Source organism: Megalopta genalis, unplaced genomic scaffold, assembly GCF_051020955.1.
Source record: "Megalopta genalis isolate 19385.01 unplaced genomic scaffold, iyMegGena1_principal scaffold0026, whole genome shotgun sequence".
Taxonomy (NCBI): Eukaryota; Metazoa; Arthropoda; class Insecta; order Hymenoptera; family Halictidae; genus Megalopta; species Megalopta genalis.
Window position 1 is genome coordinate 693,677 of NW_027476096.1, and position 13,905 is coordinate 707,581.

The 13,905-nt window shown below is 48.2% G+C and overlaps 1 protein-coding gene and 1 long non-coding RNA gene across 2 annotated transcripts in view; one reads left to right on the forward strand and one right to left on the reverse strand.

Annotated features, from left to right (window-relative positions):
* The window catches only part of LOC143260964 (uncharacterized), a 178,326-nt gene that overhangs the window by 36,922 nt on the left and 127,499 nt on the right, over positions 1-13,905 (reverse strand). The window lies entirely within an intron of this gene.
* LOC143260951 (uncharacterized) lies at positions 2,427-3,711 on the forward strand. The gene is made up of 3 exons (XR_013035229.1): positions 2,427-2,820; positions 3,356-3,554; positions 3,634-3,711. It is a non-coding gene; the product is annotated as an uncharacterized LOC143260951 (long non-coding RNA).

The following is a 13,905-nucleotide window of genomic DNA, read 5'->3' on the forward strand; positions in this document are numbered from 1 at the left end:
TTAAAAAAGGACCTGGCCCGCATTATTGCGAAGGCCATGTCCTCATCGTGGAAAGCTTTTACGGATAGTGTGGAGGCGGACGTTTGGGGCCGGCCATACCTCTGGGTCAGGGGTAGGGTCAAGGGACGCTCTCCGCCAGCATCCCTTAGCGCCGACGAGGTGGCGGGCTCCTAGTGGGGCTCCGTTCCCGCGAATTGAGGAATTTTGTTCAGAGTGCCCTGCCTCTTCTAGGCAGTTTTTTACAGAGGAAGAGGTCGAGGCGGCCATCAAAAGGGTCAAGAGGAAGGCGGCCGGCGTCGACGGTGTCGCGTCCTGCGTGGTCTGGGCTCTCGGGAGAGAGGCACTTAGCCATATTGCCCACCTTTTTAATACATGTATCACTCTGGGATATTTCCCGGAGGCATGGAAGGTGGGCAGGCTTGTGCTGATTCCCAAGAAGCCTGGACCCGGGGGCGTGGTGTCGTGGCGCCCGCTTTGCCTCCTCTCAAACTTCTCCAAGGCGTTCGAATATTGTCTTAAGGAGCGCCTCGCGTCCGGGGTTACCTTCGCAAGCAACCAATTTGGCTTTGTCAAGCGCAAAAGCACGGTCGATGCCATGTGTCGTCTCATCGACACATGGGACGCTGCCAAGCGTACAGGTTTGCATTGCGTGATGGTGGCCTTGGACGTCAGGAATGCCTTTAACACCGTACGGTGGGACGGTGTTCTGGGCGCCTTGGCGGGGAAAGGGGTCTCGGCTCCGCTGCTGCGCGTGTTGAGTAGTTATCTCAGCGGGCGCGTGGTGGAGGCGACGACCCCGACAGGACCTGAGCGTTTTGCAGTGCATGCCGGGGTGCCTCAGGGCTCCGTTCTCGGCCCCTGGCTCTGGAACGCTCAATATGATGGTCTCCTCGAGATGCCTCTCCCTAGGCACTGTAGTGTCTTAGGGTTTGCCGACGACGTCGCGCTTCTCGTTGGCGCGCGTAGTGCCGAACGCGTGGTTGCGTTGGCCGAGCAAACGCTCGCCCGCATCCACGCGTGGTTCCGGGAACAACACCTTGAGCTGGCGGAGGAGAAGACCGAGGTCCTGCACCTGACCAGTAGGAAGGCGCCGGAGGCCCTCCAACTTGCCCTCGGCACGGCGTCCCTTCGTGGCGGCGGATGCGTGCGCTACCTTGGGCTGCTGATTGAGGGCAATCAGTGCTTCCGCGCGCATGTCAGGCGTAGCTGCGAGAAGGCAGCCAAATACGCGGGCCTGCTAGCCCGAATCCTCCCCAACATCCGGGGCGGGGGCTACTGGGCTCGGCTGCTCTATTATAGGGTGGTCGAGTCGGTGGTCCTCTACGCGGCCCCTGTCTGGGCGCACGTGGCGTCGAGGTGTGGCAATGACAAGGCCATTAACGCGGTCCAGCGTGCGATCCTGGCTCGAGTAGCCAGGACGTACAGGACCGTGTCCCTCGACGCCGTTTGCGTTCTGGCGGGCGTGCCGCCCCTGGTGTTGGTGGCGGAGGAAAAGCTGCGTATTTTCCGCAGGCTGTCCACCCTCGACAGGGGCTCGGAGTGCTTCGTGTCGGAGGCTGGGCGGGTGAAGGCTGAGGAGAAACTTGTCACGCTGCAGCGTTGGCAAGTGAGATGGGATGCTGCAAGGCATGGACGCTGGACCCACCGCTTGATTCCCAATATCAGCAAGTGGATCCAGTGGGGCCCTAAAGTACTCAGCTTTCGCCTAGCTCAGTTTATCTCCGGGCACGGATGCTTCGCTGAGTACCTGTCGAGGATGGGCTTCACGGACAGTAATCTCTGCCTGGCATGCGGGGGGGGGGCCTGATGGCCCCGTTCACGCGCTCTTGGAGTGTGGGCGTTTCGCCGCCGAGAGGGGCGCCGCCGAAAGGGCGATGGGAGCCGCCTTAAGTCTCGACAGCTTTATGTCCCTGCTCAAGGACGAGGATACTAGGACGACTCTCGCCTGTTACGTCAACGACGTGATAAAACAGAGAGAGGATTTTGACAGGACCGAGAAACGACGGCACCGCAGGGTGCGAAGTACCAGACCGAGACGCAGGCCTCAGCCTTTAGGCTAGGCGTTTATTTTATTTTAAATTGTTTATTTTTATTCTTTATTATTTGTTTTTAATTTTAGGTTTTTACTCTTGTCCCTGTTTTTTGACTCTAGGTGTAGTATAGGCTTACCGTGGCCTTAGTTAAACGGTTATTGACTCATGATCCAGACACCCACCGTGCAGGAATCCCGAGAGGGGACGCCGCGGTGGGTGTTCTGCGCAAAGGCTGACGCCTGAGGAGGGGTTTAGTGGGTATACTTGGTATTGCACCTTTCGCCAGGGAGTCCCACACTCCCGCCCACTAACACCATAGGGCGGCGTGCACAAAGCATTCCCCTCCTCCTGAAAAAAAAAAAAAAAAAAAAAAAAAAAAAAATACATGTAGCATCATCGTCTACGAAAGTGTAAAAGAATCATTTTCGAACTGCAAGCAGCGGTAGCGGGAAATTCGAAATAGGGAAAGGAACCGTTGTGTGGGATCATGATTTGGACCAGGGTATGCTTGCGATGCTACCATTGGACATTGCCATTGGCAGACAACCAATGATAATATTTGAACCATTGGCAGACAACCAATGACATTATTTGAACCATTGGCAGACAACCAATGACATTATTTGAACCACTGGCCTATCATGTAGTCCCATTTTGTAAATCCCCCCACCACAAACACGGCTCCGAGACCGACACTGGGCCTAACTTCGAGCTGCGAAGGGTCGCAGTTTCATTCAACGTTCAAGTCTTGAAGTGGTAGGACTAGGACGTGACGAACACATTGCATGTAAGTACATACAATTTCTGTTACACAACCATGGTAACGAAGCCTCTCGCATTCATAAGTAATTGTAGCGAAACAAATGAATCATTCCAAGAATGTAAAAAATCTTATATAATAAACAGATATATAAACTATGTATATATGGTATTATTTAAGAATACTAAATGCAAATTAGAAATGTGCGTATCCGCTTCCTGTTACTTGCCAAGCATGTTTTTGGACCGTTCGAAAATGTGCGGTCTTTGAGGGCGTGTCGAACGCGCAGAGCCCCGTCCGCAATGTGTTAAAATCACTAGAACAAATTTCTACAAACGTTTACGCACATTTCTAACTTGCATTTAGTATTCTTAAATAATACCACATGTACATAGTTTACATATCTGTTTATTATATAAGATTTTTTACATTCTTGGAATGATTCATTTGTTTCCCTACAATTACTTACGAATGCGAGAGGCTTCGTTACCATGGTTGTGTAACAGAAATATTTGCGGCTGGTTGCTTGTTGCTGATTAAATAATATTATTTTTTTTTTTAGAACTATGGAAGTTACGCTGCAGCCAATTACGGACGCATCAGCGGAGGAAACCTTCGCCACAGAGAAAGGGACCCCAGCAGCGGAGGAAACCTCCGCGCCGTCAACAGCCACCGCGGCGACAGGCGGTGCAGAAGAGTCACTCGACTCTATTTTGACGCGGCAGCGAGAAATCGCTGCCGCATACGAGTCAGGGAGGGCTGTAAGTATATGCAATATATGTACAAAATAGAATGTATATTTATAATATATATACTTATAATTCTGCTGTTATGTTACAGTCACAATGGAGGAACATACTAGGCCAACTGGCCAGAGGGGTGGCCAGGCCAAACCTGGCAAACCTTGTAGCGGCGAATGTAAGTAAATGAAAAATACTTTTATATATAATATAATATTGTGGCGGCGACAAGCCGGCGCCACGTCTCCGCCATGTGTTTAGTTTTAAGGCGTAAGAATGTTTGGACGAATGGGCCGGGCTGCATGCTGTGCGTTAGCGTCGAGCGAATGTCTAGACGATTGGTTTGAGTGTCGCGTAGAATGAATGCGTCTAGCCAGGACAGAGTGAAAGCGAACCGTGAGAATGAGAAAGAATGATCTGGATGGGATGCATCGGTGAGCGAATGGTTAGTTCAGTAAGAACCCTCGCGGGAACGGTACGCGAGCATCGCGAGTTTGGTTCCGACGCCAATTGTAAATAAAGATAGTCTAATTGTAACCGGGTTCAATTCTCTCTTCCCGTCGCCGATCCCACCTCCTCAAGACTATCTGGAAAGACAGTGACTAGTATGTCAGTGTATATTACTATGAATACATTGTAATGCTAGAATAAAAATACTATTTCTAACCCTTTATACATGAAAATTAGAACACATTTATTCATTGTATATAGCAAGTACCTTTTCCTACTGTGAAAAAAGGCACTAGAAAAACCAATTCTTAACTACATATGAAATATTAAAGGCAATGTCAAAGAAGATACATACATGTGTCGTTAATACAAAAAATATAAAATAATATAAAATATGAAAATAATACAAAATATATATAGAAAATATCAGTGAATGTATGCTATTCAGGTCTAACGTTTGACCGACATTCCTAGATCACATGCCTTTATTAGACTGACACTCGTGGACCAGATGTCTTTATTCGATGGACTCACGCAGGTCAGATGAATACTATCTGAAACTATCTGAACTATCGTAGTTCAGAATTATAATTTTCCTGCATACACTGAGCATGATATGCATGTTGTACCAGGGGCCGATAACGTTAGTTCATGCCATAGCACAAGTGTTGTATCAACGATCGGTACAGTGTTAAGAACAACAGAGAGACTGATGAGTCCATAAGAAGTATGAATGGCGGAGTGGATAAGGAGACACTACGCTGAGATTCGTATCCCACCCTTTCTGTATCACTTCCGACTCTCCTTTTGAACCCCGCTCTACGAAATACACATCTTAAATTTTCAGCAAGAACTCAACCAGAAATGCTTGCTCTTACTAAAAATAATCAAGTATGATTTCCTTTACAATAGTAAAATGTCCTTTCCGAGTGAGAAAATGGGAGGGATACCTGCCAAGATTCCTAAAACAATGCATTCATACCTCAGGTAGTCGATACGAGTAACGGTATGGATCAGGCGCTGCGGTACAGAGGAAGCTAATGGTAAGCAAAATTTAAAGATATGATGTATTATGTTATATATTATAGGAAGCAATACATCGACGTTCTTAATATATATTTAAAAAATTGTATTCTTGTTTAAAATAGTAGTCCCATATGGTGACATCAACCCTACGATAATGGCATTCTCATTTCACAGTATGCGTGAATGCAAGGTTATATTTTTAAAAATTTTAAATTAATATGTGCAGTCGCGCGTAACCGCTCCTGATTGGTCGAGTCACCGAAGCGTGAAGCGTGACCACGACTATATATACCACAAATTCTGACAAATGGTTCATTCGACGTCTTGTATCTACATCAGCAACATGGAAAACTTCAGAACTTTCCTTGATGTGATTGGAGTGCTCGACCCTACCAAGGTGGATTTTATTTCTGAACTTCCACCGGAGGTGTCGCAGTTAATCCTACGCATGTTGGATCCTCGGTCTCTGCTTTGCGCTGCTAGAGTGTCAGGTAAGTGGCTGAATGTCTGCAAGGATGATCCTATCCTGAGACGAACCGCGAGACACTATAAACAGCGCATAATGCAGAGACGACGAGAACGTTTTCCTGCGGCAGCTGTTGAAGAACCAAGGACGACGGTACGGAGGGCAGTTCCAGTTCCTGCACAGGTGAGAGTAGTTGCACCTCATGTACAAGCTCGGCTAGGTTCGAGAAATTCGACGCGTGGCAGATCCATTAGAATGTAATTTTTTGTATTAATAAATTATTTAACTTGACGTGCTTCTTCCAGCAAATAATTATTATTATGTTTTAGTTAAGTATGTGTAATATAACTTCTAATTTTTTTATGTATCTTGACCAGCTTCTTTAATAGTAGCAATATTTTCTTAGTTTTAACATAGCACAACTAATAAGTTGTATCTTGTATATTGTATCTTGACAAGCTTCTGAAAAAGTAGCAAGTTTTTCTCTAATTAGTTTTACTACGATGTAACTAAGAATAATTTAATAGAATAATACATTATATTTGACGATCTTTGCAGCTAATGCGAGTAAAGTACAACTATAATAGATTTCTACAGGATGTCCTAAAAATGTCTCGCAACAAGGAAATTGGGGATAGTCGAGGTCATTTGAATTAACTTTTTCCTCAGCAAAGATTCAATCTGCAGTTTTCTTTACGAGTTATTAACGAAAAACCAATGAGAGGCGAACGCGCGAATTGCAACGTGGTCGATCACTCGAGCACAATATGCTCCGACCGCGGAACTTGACAGAAGAAGGAGCGCACCGTGTCGCGTTCGAATCAATGAACAAGTCACGGAGCTTTAACTTTCTGATTTCTTTTTTACCATGTGACAATGATAATTTTAAGAAAAACTCCGTTTATCCTTGTTTCAGAATGCCTGAAGAATATTTACTACTTTTTCAGACCCGAAATAGTAAGTAGTTTATATATATTATGTGACAGCCGTTTAAATCTTCTTAAATGCACACGACACCGTACGACGTCGACTGTAGGTTACTTAGCAAGTGTTTGATGCTACTTGACGAATTAATTACAATTAGGAATTTCAAAAACGCGTTTCGTACGCTTATTTCGATCGCAGACATTCTGAAATTGAAGATCAGCAACGTCACAGATTTTAAACATAGCACCGATGGATGTCATCGATATGCTGTGGAACAAGCATCTAACGATCAATATGCATAGAGAATGTGTCACGATTGAAATATGATTCCTTTAAATTGGCGATAAGTAACATACAGTCGAGCAGATTTAATAAACTTGACATCAGATTTACCTGTTTGAAGGAATACACTTTTAGCTTGGGAAAAAGGACGTGACAGAAAAATGCTCTTTGCACTCCCCATGGTATGGAGAGAACCAAGTAATTGTGAAGCGGGGGCTTCTACCTGAAGATAATTCCTAGACCCTTACGTCACCTCCTGAATTACCTATAGTAATAAATTACCTGAATTACCTGAGTTACCTGTAGGGTTCAACCTCGAACTTGCACATCAGCTCTCTGGCTCACCACTCATAAAAAATGGGCTTTAAACCTCAAACTTCTTACATCCCCCACCCTGATTTGTCAACAACTATATAAGATCCCAAAAAACGCAATAAACAGAGTCATTTTAACCAGAAACCTACGCGCCTTAACTTCGCTCTCCGAACCCATCCCTTAACGTACGCGTACGTTACAAGTATAGTTTCGAGTGTCGCGTCCCGTGACACAATCATGTTACCGACTGTTACTTTTGCTTATGTCAAATCGATGCCTTTAATAATATAGTCAAACGCCAGATAAAATATCCTAATATTCTTTCTGATATTCGTCCTATCTTACATTCAAAGGAATTATCTGTGCCGGCACTAACACCAATCGACACAAATGTTAACAAAGATATAGAACCGGAAGATGAAAAAGAAACCGAATTTAAGATAGAACCAACCGCGTCAAAGGAGCCACATTTTATTACGCAAATCGATTTGAATGATCTTGTGCGAGATTTGAATTTAACGAAGGCGCAGCTTCTTGTATCACAGCTTCGCGAATGGAATTTATTGCATAAATCGACGAACGTGACGTATTATAGGAAACGAAACCAGGCACAGGAAGAATTCTTCAAAATGTGTGGAAATCTTTGCATATGTGATGATATCGATGCATTATTACATAGTCTTGGATTTAAACATGATCCACAAAAATGAAGATTGTTTATCGATGCATCGAGAAGCAGTTTAAAAGCCGTTCTATTGCATATTGGCATCATCAATTCCAATTGCGTACACCAGAGAGATGAGAGAATCGTATGATTCTCTTAAATTAATTTTGCAATATATAAAATATGAACAATATAATTGGTATACATGCGGCGATTTGAAAGTAATGGGTATGTTACTTAGCCTGAAAATAGGGTACACAAAGTATTGTTGCTTTCTCTGTGAGTGGGACAGTAGAGCAAGGAAAGACCACTACAGTAGAAAAAATTGGACCCCGAAGCAACAATTAATTTCGAGCCAAAAGAATGTTATGCACAAAAATTTAGTTGATCCTAAAAATGTTTATTTGCCCCCTTTACACATAAAGTTAGGGCTTATGGAAAATTGTGTCAAAGCCATGGATAAATCAGGACCTGGATTTGCTTATTTATCCGAAGCAAAAATAAAAGAAGGCGTATTTGAAGGACCTCAGATAAGAAACTTAGTGGCAGACAATGAATTTATAAACAAATTAAGTGAAATAGAAAAGGCAGTATGGATTTCAATTAAACTGGCAATAAAAAATTTTCTTGGCAAGCAAAAGTTAATTATGTTACCATCGTGGATAATTTACTAAAAAACTGTGAAAGACTTGAGTGTAACATGTCTTTAAAAATGCATATTTTACATTTCCATTTGGATTTTTTCCCATCGAATCTTGGTAATGTGAGTGATGAACACGGTGAACGATTTCATCAGGATATAGCCACGATGGAAAAGCGATACCACGGAAAGACACTGACTACGATGTTGGCGGATTACTGTTGGTGCCTTAGGACAGATGATAAGGACACAACGCAAAAACGAGAAACAAAACGAAGGCATTTTAACTATTTTTGCTACAGGTAACTCTAAATTTAACACAAAGTATTTTTACTTTGCGATACTAAACTTTAAATTGTAGCGGCACACGGTCGGCGAGCGTAATAATCATTAAAACTGTCCGCTTGCAGATGCCAAGGGTTCGGCAGAGAGAAAACGTCCTTGACGTTTGCAAGCATCTAATGTCTACGATTTTGAGCAACGGGGCCGAGGCCGGCTCTGACCGGGCGTAGCAGAGCTTGCTTATGCCGGTTGATGTTAAAGCAGCTGAAACCACTGCGAAGAGAGTGGTCCGCATCCGGAAACTGCGGACGTCGTGCTTGGAAAAACCCCTTCCTCACCGTTGACCAGTTTATCGGAAGGGAAGATCGTCCCTCGATGGGGGTAACTCACTTAGCCACATTCCCCCGGCGGCTCGGCCCTGAAGGGGGTCGGGCAGGTGGTGTGTGGTGTGTGGCGGGGGGTGGAGGTTTTATAGGCGAGACTGCGGGGGTTGTTGCGAGGGGGGTTGAGGGGGTCTGGCTCTTTTGCCAGTCAGGTTTTTGCCAGGAGTCTTCCACACATAACTCCGTCTGGCTCTGGGGATAGTCTGCGCGGTGCCCGGGTTTGAGCTGGCAGTGGGTTGTCTGCCACTGCGGGTGCTAGGGCCTGGGGTGGCCGGGGGGGGGGTCTATGGTAATGTCATCTCTGAGCTTCATTACTTTTACCGCGAAGCTGGCAAAGTGCGGAAAGTTTTCTTTGCTGACTAGCTCGTGGAGATGACATGGCCAAGTGGTATTATTTACTCGCAGTTTAGATGCGAGCTCTAGTCTATGGTCCTGAATGGTGGGACATTCGAAAATGATGTGTCTGACTGTGTCTGTGGATCCACAGACACACACATCGTCGGATGCGATTCGGAGGGAGTGTAATTTTTTCTTAATGCGCCCATGCCCCGTTAGGAGTTGTGTCACATAGAAATTGAGCGGGATGGATTTGATATCCATTCTTCTATGGGTGCTGTTAAAGAAGTCATGGGTGATTCGACCGTTGGTCGACTCATCCCATTCCTTCTGCCAACTGACCAGGGTTTGATTCCTGATCGAGTTGGCTGTCTCGGAGGTGTCTGTCAGGGCTGCGTCGGGCGGAACGGGGGTGAATTGAAGTTCGCCTATGGTGAATGGTTGGTTGTTTCGGAGGTGGAAAAAGGCTTTGCGTTCTCTTAGGAGGAGATCTATCGGGGGAGCTCCGGCAATTATAGTAAGGGCATCGAGCGAAGTGGTACGGTAAGCGCGGGTGGTACGAATTAGAGCGTACCTCTAGGATTGCCTGAGTTTCTTTGTGTGCCATTTGTTGAGCCTGTCGGCCCAACTGGCAGCTGCATATGTGATTATTGCGACAAAGAGACCTTTATAAAGGGTTGTCATGCTGTGGTGGTTAAGGCCCCAATGGGTCTTAGCGATACGAGAAAGCTGATTGAAAACGGATTTACTCTTGTTCGCGACGAAATTGACATGCGGGTTGATGTTAAAGCGGGGTCCGAAATGTACACCAAGATACCGGACAGATTCCGGCATCTTGAGTGAGCAGTTGTCTATTTTGATTGTGGGGGGTCTGCGGATGTCTAAAAATCCTTTGGTGAGGAGGATTTCAGACTTGGCTTTTGACAGTTCAAGTTTGTTCTTCCTACACCAAGCAGATATGATACTGGTGATGATGGAGGACCTGTGCTCGATTTCTTTCCTACTATTGCCGGAAACGGTGACCGCGAGATCGTCCGCGTAGGCTGTTGCGTCGTAGCTGCAGCGGTGAATGGAACCTAGGAGGTCGTCGAAGACGACGTTCCAAAGGTAAGGGCCTAAGACAGATCCTTGTGGGCAGCCTTTAGAGACTGCCTTGGAGGAAACGGAATTATTGCTGATAATTTTGGCGGATCTGTTGGACAGGTAGTCTTGAATGAGTCTATAAATATTGCTTGGACAGTTTCTTGATTTTAGCTGTTGGAGGATAGCGGGCCACCAAACATTGTCGAAGGCGCCGCTAATGTCAAAAAGAAGGGCTATGGCGTATTTTTCGTTCTTGTTATGTTTGCAAGCATTTATTGCAAATCTGGCCACCGCGAAAGTGGCGCAGATATGTTTCCTCGCCAGGTCTGGCATACACAAGAAATTTAGTACCCACCCCCCGACGGAACACCTACGAGGGGTCCGAACGTGGGTAAACCAACGCCTTCTCTTATCGGTCATTAGGCCGGGTACGGAAGACCCAGTCTTAACTCCGCGTCCGTGTAAGGAGTTTTGTGGTTTGCTTTGCCCCCAAAATGCCACACAACAGCAATTGTACAGCGTGTCAGGCTAGGGGGCAAGTAGATAGGGACAGTAGGGAATCTCGTTAATCCATTCACGCGCGTCACTAATTAGATGACGAGGCATTTGGCTATTTTTTTTTTTTGCCTAGGGGGGGAGTAACTATGACTCTCTTAAGGGATGCGCAATATAGACCTCTTGTTAGGTCCATTAGCCTCTCCCGTCCAAGTCTTCCCCACCTCCTATAGGTACCTGCCGGGTCATGCCAACGGGGTTCAGGCGAAAGGCTCGCTTTAAGGGCCTTTGGGCCCATGCACCTGCCCCCCGCCTTCGGGCCGGAGCGAGTCGGCGACACGATTTATCGGGTGGAGCTCTTTAGCTCCCCGGTGCGGCGGGCTGCCACCCCGTCGCGCTGGTTTTGTCTACAGGCCCAAAAAATAGAGAAAGGAATTATAATCTCCGGCGAGGGCCTCGGCTCGCCGGACCATCAGTGGTATAGATCCAGGGCCCTCTGGGAAGCACGTCCCGCTGACCGGCACATTTATGTGTCCGGACTGTTGCCGCACCTTCCCCTCCAAGATTGGATTGGGGGTCCACCGACGTCGCATGCATCCGGACCAGATGAACGCGGAAGTCGACATTGAGCGAGTCAAAAAGCGTTGGAGCGCTGAAGAACTGCGCTTGATGGCGAGGGAGGAAGCACTTGCCGCCACCAGGGGAGTACGGTTCATCAATCAACACCTGATGGCCGTGCTCCCCATGGGACGCACCCTTGAGTCAATCAAGGGTGCGAGGCGTGGAGCGGACTACAAAAATCTTGTAGCCCAAGCACTCCACGCCCTTCAGGTAGCGTATCACCAACCAAGTGATTCCTCCCTCCGTTCTGACACGGTTGAGATCCGTGATGATCCGCCGCGGAACGAGGATGTGATGGGTCCAATACCACCTTCGGACCCATCACACCTGCCATCACCTCGCTCAATGCAGGGGAGTGAGAGCCCGCATGATGGATTTCGGGCGGCTATCCGGGAAGTCCTTCCCGAGGTCGTCCGTATCCAGGGGTTCGGCGCACTCGCGCTCGTTGGAGTCGCAAACAACCTCCTCCACGGGCGCGATGTTGCTGCCGGACTCCATGCGTGGCTCCAGGGAGTTTTCCCTGCTCCTCCCCTGAGACGACCGCGACCTCCTTGTCCGGATGCATCCATCAGGGTGCCGAAGAAGCGGCAGCGTCGCCGGGATTATGCCCGCGTGCAAACGCTCTTCAAGACAAATATGTCTAGAGCGGCCAGGGAGATCCTCGCCGGGGACCTGGGACACGTTCCCCAGATGTCGCGGCCATGGCTGCGCACTGGGGACCATTCGTGTCCCAGGAGTCCACCCCCGTCGAGCAGTCTAGGCGTTTACCACCAACGCCCTCCCTGGCGCACGTGTGGCACCCGGTGACCTGTGACGACGTCACGTCTGTCACAGTTGCCAATTCTTCGGCACCCGGTATTGATGGCATCACGGCGAGGCAGTGGAAGGCAGTTCCGACGAGCATAAAAGCCGTCTTCTTCAACATCGTGCTCGCTTCGGGTGGTTTCCCTCCGGAAATTCTAATTAGCCGGACCGTGTTCGTTCCCAAGAAGGATGGGTCTTCTGACCCAAATGACTTCCGCCCACTAAGCATCGCTTCAGTCACCATACGCCATCTCCACAAGATCCTGGCCAAACGACTACGTGCGGCCAGGCTTGTGGACATTAGGCAGCGATGCTTAGAAGATGGGTGCGCGGAGAATATAGCTGTGCTGGCTTCCCTGCTCGAAGACGCGCGGAGACGTCTAAGAGAGATCCACGTGGTCTCATTAGACGTCGCCAAGGCGTTCGATGCGGTGAGCCATCACGCTATATCCTCCGTGTTGGGACGAACCGGTCTGCCGGAGGGATTGGTTAGCTACACCACCCGGCTATATGCGAATAGCACCACGGTGTTTGAGGTTGACGGCGCTCGTTCGGAGCCCTTCCACGTAAGCAGGGGTGTGAGGCAGGGGGATCCCCTCTCCACACTCCTGTTTTTCCTCGTCGTTGATGAGGTAATAAGATCGGTACCTAGCGACGTCGGTTACGAGATCGAGGGCTGTCGGGTGAATGCGTTCGCATACGCCGACGATATAGTCCTCGTCTCGTCGACCAGGTTGGGTATGACCGCAGCCCTACGTGAGGTTGAGGCCCGGGCTAAGGAACAGGGGCTCTCGTTCAATGCACGCAAATGCGTGAGTCTCTCCATCGTGCCTGCCGGTAAGCAGAAGAAGTACAAGGTCCTGGTCGATCCCCAGTATCGTCTTGCCGGTGGCGAGGAGATTAAACAACTCTCGCCATCCGAACAATGGCGGTACTTGGGGGTCGATTTCAGGCCTGTAGGACTGAAGCGAGCCGGCAGTGTACTTAACACCGAGATGGAGAGACTAACGAGAGCCCCCTTGAAGCCGCAACAGCGGCTCAAGATACTTAGATCGTTCCTTATCCCGCGGTTTTACCATGCGCTTGTTCTGTCGGGGACAACCCTAGGGAAACTTAGGGCTCTCGACGGGCAAGTTCGCGTGGCCCTCCGTAGGTGGCTGCGGCTCCCGCACGATACCACCGTTGGATACTTCCACACTCCGTGCAGGATGGGAGGCCTCGGCATCCCATCCTTTACCACCACCGTACCGGGACTCATGTACACGCGCCTACAAAATCTGGCGGCCTCCTCCTCTCCAGCAGTGAAAGCTATTGCCGGGTCCAGCTGGGTCGATAAACGACTCAGCTGGGCCCAGCGCGCCCTTGTGAGGGACGGCATTATGCTGTCCTCCAAGGAGCTGAGAAAGGAGTGGTGGGCTAACCGCCTGTTCCGGTCGGTGGATGGTAACGAGCTACGTGAGTGTGGGAGGTCCAACCTTTCCAACTGGTGGATCGATGCGGGATCCTACGGCATACCCGGACGGGACTATGTCCAATAGTAATCATCAATCGTGATCATTCTTGTTTAGTGACACATTCTAAACCAAATATTTGTCTCT